The following is a 13,336-nucleotide window of genomic DNA, read 5'->3' as shown; positions in this document are numbered from 1 at the left end:
ACTTTAGCCGTTAGACAGTATCGTAAACAGGGCTCGTTACTGTCTGAAACGTAAAGCCCGGCGACGGGTTTGCCTCCAAACAACGGGAGTAATGAGAAACTTTTAATTAAAACCTCGGCGAGTCCGAAGCAATCGAGAAGCGGAACAATGAGAAAAGAAATACGTCGTTAATGGAATTCCTTCCTTTTTTTACGAGACCGCCTTTGTCTTCGATACGGCGGTGGCAACTCGGCTGAGACGAGAGAAACCGGCCGATCGAAAATTTCTTTGTAAGATTACCCGAACTTATCCGGAAAATGAAGCCGACTATATTATCCAATGAGTTAAGCGTTCGATATTTCATGCGCTCGAAGCCTTCTTCGTCCCCGCCCCCCTTTTCTTCTTTATCCATATGGAATATTATGCGTTTGCTCTCTCTCGGTGGCGATTAGATAAAGTACCATCCATAATGGTACAGCGAATGGTCGTAAATTGATTCTCGTCTAATTTATGTCGGATCGTTTTGACCTGTTTTAAATGTGGCGAAGAAACGAAGCGTCGTTGACTCACTCGGTTGAATGACAAAGTGTCGCGGATATCGCTTAGCGATAAATTCGACCGATGAAAGAATGCCAGCAGCGAACATTTAATTATAAAACTCTCGACAAACTCGGAAGGCAGAGGAGTGGCAGCCAAACTCGAAATACTCTCCAAGTCCCATCGGATTTGTTGTTCAACACCCGAAACCACAGGCGCAGTTCGAAACCGCATTACACGTTGCCGCGTGTACGTTTCGTTGAGTTGCAAGAGGAAAGAGGAGTGCATTGGTGCGATTGATTAGAAGCGGAGACCTGAAAACGTTAATGAAACGTCGAGCGTTGAATCGTGCGCGCCTGTCGTCCATAAGTTAACGTCACTCTAATAAACCTCAGGCCAGGTTTAATACAAAAAGTCGTGCTCGTTTTATTTTCGAACATCGTCTATCGAGCTCTCCTGATTTCTCTGGGGTTATATACAGATCGCGCGATCGACAATTTCTATTTGTAACGATTAACACAGTACTCGCTATATAAACTAAATTAGCAGCTTTAAAAATATGACGTTAACTTGTATATGTTTATTCATTATGAGTTGCAAATAATACAGGAATTTAATTAATAGATTCAAACTGCGATAGACTACGAATACGGAGAAATTTTTTTTTTTGAAAAATATCGGAAAAGGAAAATTCTAGTGCGCTATGAAATAGGATAGAATAGGATAAATGTTTGGTATACGTTTGGTATCTGTTTCGGTGGAGTCAGTTACGGTTACGGTTTAATTTAGCGTTGTAGGTGTAGATCGTAGAACCGCATAGTACTTTCTACACGCGAACATAGAATCAATTCCTGTAGAGCAAAACAGAGAGAAGGGCAGACAGGTTTCGGTTTGACGCAGTTTTCCCTCCATATGTATATATTAGAGAAAGGCGCAGACCTCGATCAATCTTCGAGAGATCGAGCGATTCTCTTTCTTTCGTCAAGTCGCACGCACATTCAGCCGACTGAGCAGATAATAAAATTCGCAGTACCGCAGTGGAGATTACAACGTGTGCCGCATTTGGCTGCATTGTGGAGCCGTCAACCGCAACTGCAACTGCCGAGCAGCAGCCAGCCAGGCCCAGCAGGATGCAGCGGCGGAATGCGCGAACGATCGCTCGGTATCAAAAACCGTGCACCGGGGGACAAGCCGAATTTGCACGTACAAACATTTCCCTAATGCATCCTCCTAACTTGCTCTGGCATTTCCCTGTCCCGCTCTCGTCGCATCTCTTTCTTCCGCGCGGTGAAATATACGCGCGTCCACGTAACGCGCATATGTATGTATCTGGCTGCGTTCAAACAGGCAACCTAGTCGATCAGAGGCACGCGAGCGCGACGCGTGTCCTCTCGCATCTGGACGAACCGTGCAAATCTGCGAGAGGGTGGCACGCGAGCGCCTCCACCGTCCAAAATAATCAAGTGTACCTTGTCAGCGAGACCAACCGATAATGCGAATGTTTCGTTCGATCGAGATGCGAAACACGGTTGTAACATTCTCGCTCGTTCACTCTTCCGCGAAACCGTGAAATCTTATTTTCGAAATCGCATCTGGCTGCCGAACGAGGAAGAACGAATTAACAATAACAATGGCCTTTACTTCCTTTTCTCTTTTTCTGCGCGGTGTCCAATTCCAGTTTTGTATTTTTCCTGAACCCGGTGGTAATTCATTGATAACGCAGCCGTATAAATTTTTCCTGCAACCTTCGTTCGTTCGTACAAAAAATACGATACCGGGCTCGATTCAATTTTAAAATTCTACCTAGCTCGGTGTATGCCATCGATTGAATTCGTTACGCGTATTCGTCTCGATTTCGAACGAAACTCCCATCGTTTTTTACTTACCTTCTTTCTCTTTTTTCCTCTGTAGGTAGAACATCCGATACAAGGGTGTGAAAAGGTGTTTCTTGAGGTTGTCGTGAACGTGTCGAGGCGGTGTTCTGTTATTTCGTATAATCTTCGGATTTGCATAACACGTGTAGGAAGTACGAGGGCCAGACAGTTTGGCATGCAAAACCTAATTTCGTGTCTCGAACGTGAATACGTAAGATTAGTCGGGCCGCACGAATCTTACGTGCGGATTTCTTTGGAGCGCACCGTGAGAGAACGTATCGCCGATCCACGGGCAAATTCTCGACCTACTAGGAAATGCCGAGCATTTACCGGAGGGCACAAATCAGGGATGTCTAATAAGGTCGTTGCGAGGCGTAAGCCTGAGCGATGCTCCGAAACCCTCGGCGAAAGGTTGGAACATCGTAGAATATAGAGGCCTGGCTTATCAACCACGCTTTACCGTGTAAGCAGAGGGTTGAGTAACGGTGCAATGCCGCGTACAATTTCTGGAACAACGTAATCGATAGAATTTTTCTGGACACAACGTTTTTTTACAAATAAGCTTTCGTACGTGATATTTGCAATCGTTGAAAATAAATATTTCTGTTCGATATGCTTTTATTGATAGATACTCGTAATATTTATTAATTTGAGGTATCAGTAAGACTTACGGAGAATAGAATCAAAAGAGCTTCGTTCGTATATAGACGGTCATTCGGCTCAAGAAAACGGCTTAAGAAAACGTGAAACGTTACACAGTACGCTCAACTTTTTCGATAAAATCGAAGAGGTGAACGTAGAGTTAAGAAGGGAACGAGCGAAACGTGACGATCAGCGAGGAAATAAGTGTATAAAGTCGAATGGGGCGCGATTTCTGTGCAGGAAATTCGAAGAAAGACGTCGCCTGAATTTTTTACGAAACGTTCCCAACCTGATAAACTGTAAATACGATTCGTAGAAGTATAAAATCGGTGCAACTCCACCATTGGGATTTTCGCTTTTTTCCCCATTGATCCCTGGTTGGACCCGTCGCTGGTTCCAGGGCGTTATCGGAAGAAAAGGGAGGCTGTAGAGCATGCCGGAGTCAATCCACTTATTGGAATGCCTCGCGCCTCGTTCTCGCTTCGGTATCACCTACACACGGCATTCGAGCTTACTTCGCTTCGATTTGTACTGTCGTCGAACGCCGTTACTACGATGCCAACTGAAACACCGACTGGCTGACCGTACGTTAAAGTATCGTAGCACGTTAACGCTACGATTCCTACCAGCCAATAACGGTTTACTTTACTGCGTTCACGTTGACGTGAAATAAAGGTGGTTTGCTGGTTGCCTGACTATGCCATTCGCCTGTCCTATCGAGCTAACATGAAATGCGACAGTTTCGGAAGGTTCAGACTTCGTTTCTTCCACTGTTCCAACGAAACAAGGAATCCAAGGATTTTCTTGCTATCGCGTCTCGATGTAAAGTATAAAAAGGAGCGTAATTAAGTCTAACCTTCCGAAGAAGAAGATAAAGAATAGACTGGGAACTGCGCGAACTACTAACATATATATAATATAAGAAAATAACGATAATAAATCAAGGCGAATAACATGAATAAACTCTGTGATTAGGTTTTTGAAATCTCTTACCAGAAAGTAAACCGATTGAAACGACGTGTCGACGTTAACATGGCTGTAAAGGTAATTGATGTATATTGGTTTGGTGGCAGGAGTCTAATCGTTGCAAACTACATACTTACCCGAGGAAAAGAGGAAATTTACTCTTTTGCCAGGAAGGCAGCTTACAAGGTACTGTAGTGGCTCTCCTAGCCTTTCACTTTGCAAGAATTACGAGCTTGATATAGTCTCTAGTGAGTACAGCGCTGCTCGATTCACGGCGGATTAAAAAGTGGACGTGCGAGCACCTGAAACGAGTCACGGCAAAAAATAATGAAAGTAATAAAAGGCGATGTTTGGTCGGCCGGAAGAAGAGTCCAGTTCGTAGGTAGCATAATGCCGAGTCAACAGGAGTCAAAGCGGATCATTGGAATAGATGGTACGTTGACTGAAGAGGTCTATTTCGGGATACATGCACCAATCTCGAAACTCGATCAGGAAAATCGAGTCCCCTTACCCTTGCAACGATATCGTCGCAGTGTCACGCCGTTTCTACTTTGCTGGCCATTCTATCTTCGTGACCAAAGTAATAACCACTTTTCGCGGTTGAATCTCTCTGGCACAAGCGATTCGACCACTTTCTCGTTAACCACGCCGACCTTTTTTACGACAAAATTTTCCATGCTATTTTTTAATTATAGTCAAGTTTTTGGATTGTATAACATCAATGACATCGTATATAAATGAATAATACTTGTCAAATAATCGTCAGCGATACGTTCAAGTATTTGAGTCGACGATAAGAAACTTTCGAAATAAAGTGGATCATTGCGATCATATAATTGACTAAGTTATTTACAGCGTTTACTATCATTAGAGCGGAGGTCTTCCTTCAACCTGTCTATCTCCAAATGACAACTCTTCGCACGTCGTATCAAGCAGAGCAACTAAATTATGAAACGTCTATCGTATGACTACTAGAACGAGGATGGGCAAGGGAAACGACCCAGCGAATTAATCGATATTTAACCCAGACAGGATACAAATAGTCGAGACCGTGTTGCCTCGAACAAAACAATCTATTGTCTCTCCTCCGTTTTCTCTTTTAAATGTCTGACATTTCTTACGAGTTCAACCGTGTTTTCCAATTTCGCTGACGACCACCGCTTACCGCTATCGAGTACTTTGATATTTGTCGGAGAGTATTTGGGCAAGACTTTGTAAAGTTTGATCTGGGGCCAACATACCTAGTTAGTCGAAAGGTAAAGTTGTATGGATGTATTAGCCGCGTTACATTTGTTCCGCATTAATAAATTCAACGATAAGGGGCATACTAACAGCTACATAATAAATTACGCGTCCTTTGAACTCTTGTACTTTCAAGCAGTTTTCTTGCGATGTAAAAAAGAATCATAAAGTACCGTGGTAAAGATGTAGAGCAGGGAGCACGGAGAATTACATGTCAGTGGTTTACAAGTGAAGCGAAGCGAGCATAAGACCAACTTGCTTTGCATTATTAACCCTCTCGCGCGTGACGTACGTTACAATGTCTACGTAGAACTTTGGTAACTAATGTTTCAAAGTAATTTATGTACGTGGCTGAAAATGTCGTGTTACGAGCTAACGGAATTTTTATTTTATTAAAAAGTAATGGGCATGGACAACGCCTAGTGGCGTGACGCACCGATTATGACACTGATATGTCTGGTGATAGTTGATTCTACGTGATAGTTGTTGATACCTATACGGTCTGTAATGTGTTTTTGATTTGATAAACTGAGATGAAAAAATATTATATTTAAATCGAAATAAACTATTTGACAAAAATGTAATATCAAATTCGGTTAATATTTGGTAAACTGAAATGTACCTACCTATTAAACGAAACAATTGAACGAAATTCTAATTGAAACCGAAACGAGGAAAGCAATTGTTCGATGCGTTACATAATATAACGTTGGACTAATTACGTTCGCATTCGAAACGTGTTATACGAGCACGATTTCGATTCACTGGTATCGCAATGTATTCACGGTCGAACACGAATCATAGAAATAAAGCTGCGGTGCAAATGCGCGCGCGACAGCATTCATTGATAATTCGCTGTTACTAATGCAACTTGCAGGCACTGCTTGTGTCCAGGAATAGTAGAACGATATAACCGGATGGCGGTAGGTCGTAGAAATGGCTCGAGGGGCTAGTTGTAGGTAGAAGAAGGGTCGTTTGGTGGACGCAGTCGCTGGACGAAAGGAAGCCAAGCAAAAAAGGGAGAGAAGTAACAAAGCGACGGTTGGTGCATATATTCCCGGTAAAAACTAGCGCAGCAGAAGGCGCGGATGTGGAGGAACCAGTGGGGGATCAAGGGACGATAGTAATCTTCCGACTGATATTTTATGTGCCCTGCGAACAAGACACTCTCTCGCAGCTACCTACATTTACGAGTCTACCCCTGTTGCCCTCTTTCTCGCTGCTCATTCTTCTTTCCGTCTTCCTTTGAATCATCGTCCCTCATGACCGTTTCTTTTTATAATGCGATTTTCAGCGACAAATTGTTCTGGCTTGACCTAATTAAAAAGTCACGCGTCACAACCAAAAAGCGTTTCATTTATCCGTATCGCGCGCTATACGCTCTACGATTTTTATTAAACACCGAATCAACGTACCAACGAGGGCCAAATATTTTTGACAAGAACGTTTTCTATGATGGATGGTTTAAAAATGACGGAAATGCCTGATCTTTAAAACTTGAAAAATATACCAGTATTGAATTGCAAAAGTTTATGGCAAATTTGTTACAAGTTGTTTGTTCGACGGATATTATTTTTTTTTTTTTTTTTTTTTTTTGCATAACTTGGCGGTAATGCTATGCGATGTTTTCCAGGACATCCGAATACATACGAAAAGCAACGACATGCGAGAGGCATGGACTAGAAATACTGGAAATAGTACCAGTAAACGAGTACGATGGAAGCTAGAACGGCAGTCTAATTAATAAATCTGTCAGAAACCGAATCGTAACGATAAATCGATAACTTTAATGCGGTGGCAATTACCGGAGGTTTCTACAAACATTACCGGGTTCACCGGGCCCAGTATACGTGCCGTTACTTGTAACGACACTCATAGACCGTAGAGAAACCGAAAGGATATATCGCAGAATTCGATAATTGTCGGGAAACGCGTGGCTTGGGCGCTCGCGTGCGGGTCGAACAGCGAACTTCACGGCTAATGAATTTACGACGAGGAGCACTCTCGTGGACCACGGAGGGAATCAATAATGCGGTTAAATATTTCATGGATTTCGTGGAATGTGGCTGTGGTGTACGGTCACGTCGCACCCATCTGTCGCGATCGGGCCAACTTCAATCGTTAATGGGAACAAACGGGCACGCCGGCTGTGAACAGTGTGGATGACGTAACGTGTTTATGCGAGGCCACGCTGACGGCGCGACGTACAGGCGGCCAGAACACGGGAAATTTACAAATTCCCCTTGAAAATCTGGCACTTCGATTCGCGAGCCGTGTCAAATCGAGCCTGATGTATGCGCAGATGCTGCCGCTGTACCTGCAGCGCGCGCCTACGCGCCCACCGATTACCAATCGTTTCCCGAACCCCCCCGGACGGTATCCATCATACGGATTTAGGATTTTATAGATATTTCGCATCGTCCCTGTCGCGATTCTACTTCATTGACGCGCGTTGCGAGTATGCTCTGCATTCACCAACTATTACGCCATCATCAGATACGACGTGTATACGCTTTACCTTTTCATTCGGCAAGATATTTCTATCATTCTCCAATTCACGAACATCCTCATCCGTTTTATATTATTCGATTAGCGCGTCGATCCGACAACTTTAAGTCATTATTAAGAACAATTAAAGTTATTCTTCGGAGTAATGTCCGAGTATGCATTTTCAGTTTCATGTATTATCAGAAAAACTGCCAGTTTTCAAGAATCAATATAGAGTTCAGAGTTTCTTCCCGTTTCTCGATAACGATTGGCGTATTAGAAAACTGTGCGTAGTCCTGAATTCTACGGTTACGATCGTTAACGAAACTTTCTCTATCGCTACTGCATCATGAATCATTATTTTTTGTGTATAGTTAGAGACATTTGCCATTATGGATGCAGTTATGGATACCTTTCTGACAATTCGTTTTTTATCCATTTGTGTTCTAAAATTGTTCTAAAAGCGTTCGAATAGTTTCTAAAATTACCACAAATTGACATATCACGCGACGTGTCGGCTATTCTACGTTTCATTTGCGATGTCTCCGCGCTGTGACATTTGAAGGATTTGATAATTATCGGTTGTCTTCGAATAGCTCGAAGAAGGTCGAAGAAGGCGCAATAGCAGTACCGTTCGATTCATCGAGAAGCGTCAAGAGTAACGGAAGTGTTTAACGGTTGCGGCTAGTTGAATATTCATGCTTCACCTTTCTACCCTCACGTTGCTCAACCTTTGCCGATAACATCGTGGCTTTTACGCCACCGGCTGTCTTACTTTTTTGTCGCTAAAAGCACTTAACCTGTGCATCGACGGCAATCGCGCCTTTCCGTCTTCTTTCCCTGTCGGATGAACCGGCGCGCCACAGCAGGCTCGACCTCGCCGGCGTTAAACTGTTAAATATGCATGTGTAACTTCCAAATGACTTTTCTTTCAAATTGAACATTGGATTATCTTGGACGCTTTTAGCTTAACTCGACGTAGCATTTACCGCCAAATATTTATTTTTCACAGAATATTCTTTAAATTCGCCAAATTTCTTCCATGGAAGGTTCGTTTTATCGTGAAGTGTCTTCCAGATTTTCCTATATTCGTTTTAGTTTAAATGTACGACACGTATCTAGGTTTAGGAGTACGACTAAAATGTAACATTTCCACGTTCATGTCGACAAGAGGTCGAAAATCAAGGCTTAAAAATTGTGACAGTATTACCATTCTGTTCGCATGGGGGTGTCACGATACGTTGAAATACCATAATAAAGTTACGTAGGGAGAGGAAGAGAGTAAGGTCGAAACGCGAGGGAACTTTTGGCTGTCACGATATACGGTTTTTCTTTGGATCGGGCGGTCGGCAAACCGCAGTCCGTAATTTGGCAGCGGGGACTTGAAATATTAGAGAAATGTGGCCGAAAGGTCAGCCGCAATTATTTAGAAGCTTTATCGTAGGCTTTCTTCTTTTTCCACTCGAGACGAGAAAAAGAAAGGAACCCAGTGACTGAAACATGGGCTAGATAGGCGGACTCGTCGCGTGCCGACGTACACTGCAGGCTCGCCCCTGCTTGTCTACTCGCTATCCTCACGAAACTCCAAAGATTAACGACGAGAGGTGGCGCAAGACATAACCTATCCGCGCGTAAAAAGCTAATAAAACCTTTTTGCATTTGCCGGCAATATAAATTTACCGGTTCCGCTGTTCTCCGCGCTTGTGATAATGCTCACCCTTGTTGCTTCGAGGCACGCACGCTTGTATCACTCGGTAAAGGGATTTCGATAATTCAACAAAAATATTTCTACCTGGAAATATTTCTAAATATCTTTATCTAGATATTGTTCTTTGTTTCGTATAGTTCTGTTGATGTTATTATATGCACATTAATAAGTAATATACATAATATGTTATAATAAAATATGTATATTTCGTTTAAATAAGAAATAAGAATGAAAGATTATTTAATATTTTTGTTAAGATATAAACACTTGTGACGGTTCCAGGTTATTTCAATGTTAAATTATATAGATTCAATTCCCGCGGAATTTGGAACTTAGTTCCTCGAAATTGGTCGCCACGGTGTGCTGTGGAAACAGAAATGATTAACAATCAATACGTGCGAAGCGTTTCAGCCTGTATCTTGTACGTGAAAATTCATGCTGATGCGAGTATTTAGCATTAACTGCGGAATGTCGTAACGCTTATCACCTACGAAGGTAAAAACTTTATTAGGTTCATAACGATGAATTCGTGTTACGTACAAGTGGAATAGTGTTAAGTTCAACCACTATCGAGTGGCGTTCCATGACACTGAAGCAACGATAATTGCAACGGCGTGACGGCGCCGTTTCGTTTTATTGCCAGGCTCAGTAACGGTTTATTGAGGATTTACGCGGGGCAATATATCTCTTCGCTGATCCCTCCGTTCGTGTTTCTTTGGCCCCGCAGGTTTTTCGGCCGAGAGACATTTATTAAGGGTTATCGCGGCGTCACCGTAAAACGAGGACGAGTATTGACAATCGGACGAAGTTCAGAAGTAATCTCCGATAATCCCTTCTATCCTTCCTTCCTCAGTCATTCCTTGTCCCTCGAATTTGTGCACTAAAATCGTTTCGTATTTACGCTCGAAGACGTTTCGATTAAAAGTCGCTGACTTGTAAGGAAGGAATTGTTATATTTATTCGAAATTAGGCTAAATTGTAACTCGAACGAACACCATTTTATTCTACCATGTACTACCCTTAATTAATGAACATACTTTCAACATGTTCAGTCGCATATAATATAAACAGACGTATTATATAAATATGCGCATACGTCGCATGTATATTGTACAGTAGCTCCTACCTAGGAGCGGTAGAAAATTTAATTTAATTTAATTACAGCAAATGATAGTGAACGTTGAAATTTCAGTATATGATATACTTTAATTACGGTGTTCAATAATTGGCTTTGTTTTATATGTAATTTGATTTGGAGCAAATTAACCTCTAGTTACGAAAAGTATAATTAAAATTGATATAAATATCACGACGTATAGAATATCGACGTCCGATATTCAACAACGTACCAATCTTTTGTAATACATAACGGTGATATTTAAGCGCAACTTTGACTTAAATACTCTTTATCGTATTCTCCTTTGTGGCGATTAAGATTTAACCCTGCTAATTATTTCAATGTAAAAACTTTATGGTTGAGATCGAGAGGTTACCAGGCCGTGAATTTACATTTTATGCTCGGGAATGCTACAAAGAACCGTGAGCTGTCGTAGAATTAAAAGCGTATCTGCTTACAAAGGTATTCGAAAGCCACGTTTTACGAGATACTGCACCATTTTTATGCAGGTAACTGTATCTACTTAATGCGAGCGTAACATCCTTACCGCCTTCTAATTATAACAGCGTAACGGATGTTGCGAGCATTTCGGAAGGTACATGATACATTATTTCCTTAATTTCCTACCAAACGTATACTATTAACGATCGAAGTACAGTTGATCCTCGAACAACACGCGCATAACCGAAAACCCGCGTATAATTTTCGACTCTCTAAAAGCTTATTGTTGACTGAGAGCTTTATTCTACGTACTATGTATGTACATACATATGTTATTACCGTATTCTTATCATAAAATAGATTAGAGACAATAAAATGTTATTAAGGAAGGTGTGAAGGTCCATTTTCATACAACGAATCACGTTTCAACATTAGCCTGCGTATTTAGCTTGTATAGATCGTTGATAAAACAAGCACGTGACAAATTTCACAAAAATTCGAAGCATCGATGTCGCGTTTGCACGCACGCGAGCAATCACGTTAGATACAAACACAGGACTGGCTTTCTCTTGGCATTTGCGCGTCTATGGCACCCTCGGTCCTTATGGAGGCGCATGTACGTAACCCTATACACGTAACCCGCAGTCGCTTGAAATATTGCTCGTCCCTCCGTGGAAGATGTACGATGCGTTATTGTTGAAAGCATCGAAGCGAAAATTTCAGTGTCTGGATATATCCAGCGTTCTTCGCTCGATTCGCTCCTATAGATACACTCTCATCCCTGTTCCACCCTGAATTCCACGACATCCTCAGGCCCCATCGAGACCGGAAGGTGGGTATAAATGTAAATAGGATGTCTGCACGTCCGCGAAAGACGGCTTTGCAATGGTGTATCAAAGGGTCCCTGTTTCACTCTAGTTCGCTCGCAATCTCCACTTTCGAGAATTCTTCTTTCTCTCGTCACGAACGCATTTTCTTCGACTGTATTCCTTCCTTCTTTTTCTTGTCAGCTGTCAGGCGCAGGCCAAACCTCATTGTTACTCGATAAGATGCCGCGTACACGTGAAACAGCCGCGAAATACCTTCTCATTCTATGAGACGATCGTGAAAACAGCGGTAACACTGCATCGCAAAAGACAATGATTTCAAATCTAGACCAATTATCTTTTTGATTTTTCAATCGGTTCGTACAATCTATATAATTTCTGCTCTTATAACGGGTATAATTAATCTGTAATTAAGCTCTATTTACGTATTACTACTCTTTCAAATTATTTTAGTTAGAAAATGTAATATTCGACGGTATAGATATCTGGGAATTCAGCGTGTTGTGTAAAAAGGAGTGTCAGACGATTTTCCGGGCGTGCAACGGAAAATACCGCGGAACACGTAATTTCCAGTCTGCTGTGTATAATTACGTGCATTCGCCGACGCTTCCGGTCTTCTTACAGTCCGTTCGTTATCGCTCACGTTCCGACGATGCGGCTGCGTTACATTTTAAACTGCATTTCGATGCGCTGTCAAGGAAATGGCAGCGGCGGCAGTCGAGATGATGGATTTAGCTAGATCCCGCCCATTCGCCGTACTTATTTTTCCAGTGGCCGTATCCTATAACGACTAAATCCATTTTGGTATTAGATTTCTTCGTATCTCCGTGCGCCTTTCATCGTGCCATTGATGGATTAAAGAAGGAGACAGGGATTAAAGGAGGAAGGGGAAGAAGGAAGAAGGTCCAACTGTGGATAAGACGAAAACTGTTTGGATCACAGCCACATCGCGAGAGGATTCAGGATCTAGAGGCTCGATACTCTGTAGAATTTATGGTTTAGACGATGTCATTTGACCGTATGAGAGATGTATTGCTACATGAGTATACTTTCGTTGATTCGACTATGATTTGTTGTTTTCATGAGATTTCATCGTCATAGTTCATCTTATTCAACACGACGATAATAACACGTGGATGAGATTTATTATGCGATTCGAAGTAAGATCATAGATCTATTAAAAACCCAACTTCGGTCAGAGAAATTTGAGAGGTCCGAAAATCTAAATAGTAGCCTGTGTAAGAAGTTGCGGAATATACGTCGACAGTTCACGAACGCGATGTCGTAACACAATGTGGACGATTAAATTCGCATCTTATCTCGATTCAAGTCTATGCCACGGGAAGTTTGAAATAAAAGAAGAGAAAAAGGAGTGGCCGAATTTCAAGACTTGACGCGAAGCTATTTCGGTGCCGAGCCGAACGGAAGCGAAAATTGTGATGAGTGTAGTGTGAAATATTTACACGCAAAGGACAATCCATCATCACTGCCTTCACCCTATTGCCAGCAGACGCCG

The 13,336-nt window shown here is 42.2% G+C and overlaps 1 protein-coding gene across 8 annotated transcripts in view; it reads left to right on the top strand.

The window, feature by feature from the left end:
• Positions 1 to 13,336, top strand: part of LOC126924020 (CUGBP Elav-like family member 4) — a 606,431-nt gene that overhangs the window by 249,520 nt on the left and 343,575 nt on the right. The gene's annotated exons all lie outside the window — the stretch shown is intronic.

Source organism: Bombus affinis, chromosome 14, assembly GCF_024516045.1.
Source record: "Bombus affinis isolate iyBomAffi1 chromosome 14, iyBomAffi1.2, whole genome shotgun sequence".
In the NCBI taxonomy this organism is placed as follows: domain Eukaryota; kingdom Metazoa; phylum Arthropoda; class Insecta; order Hymenoptera; family Apidae; genus Bombus; species Bombus affinis.
The sequence above is the reverse complement of the archived record's forward strand: the minus strand, read 5'-3'. Positions and strand labels throughout refer to the sequence as shown.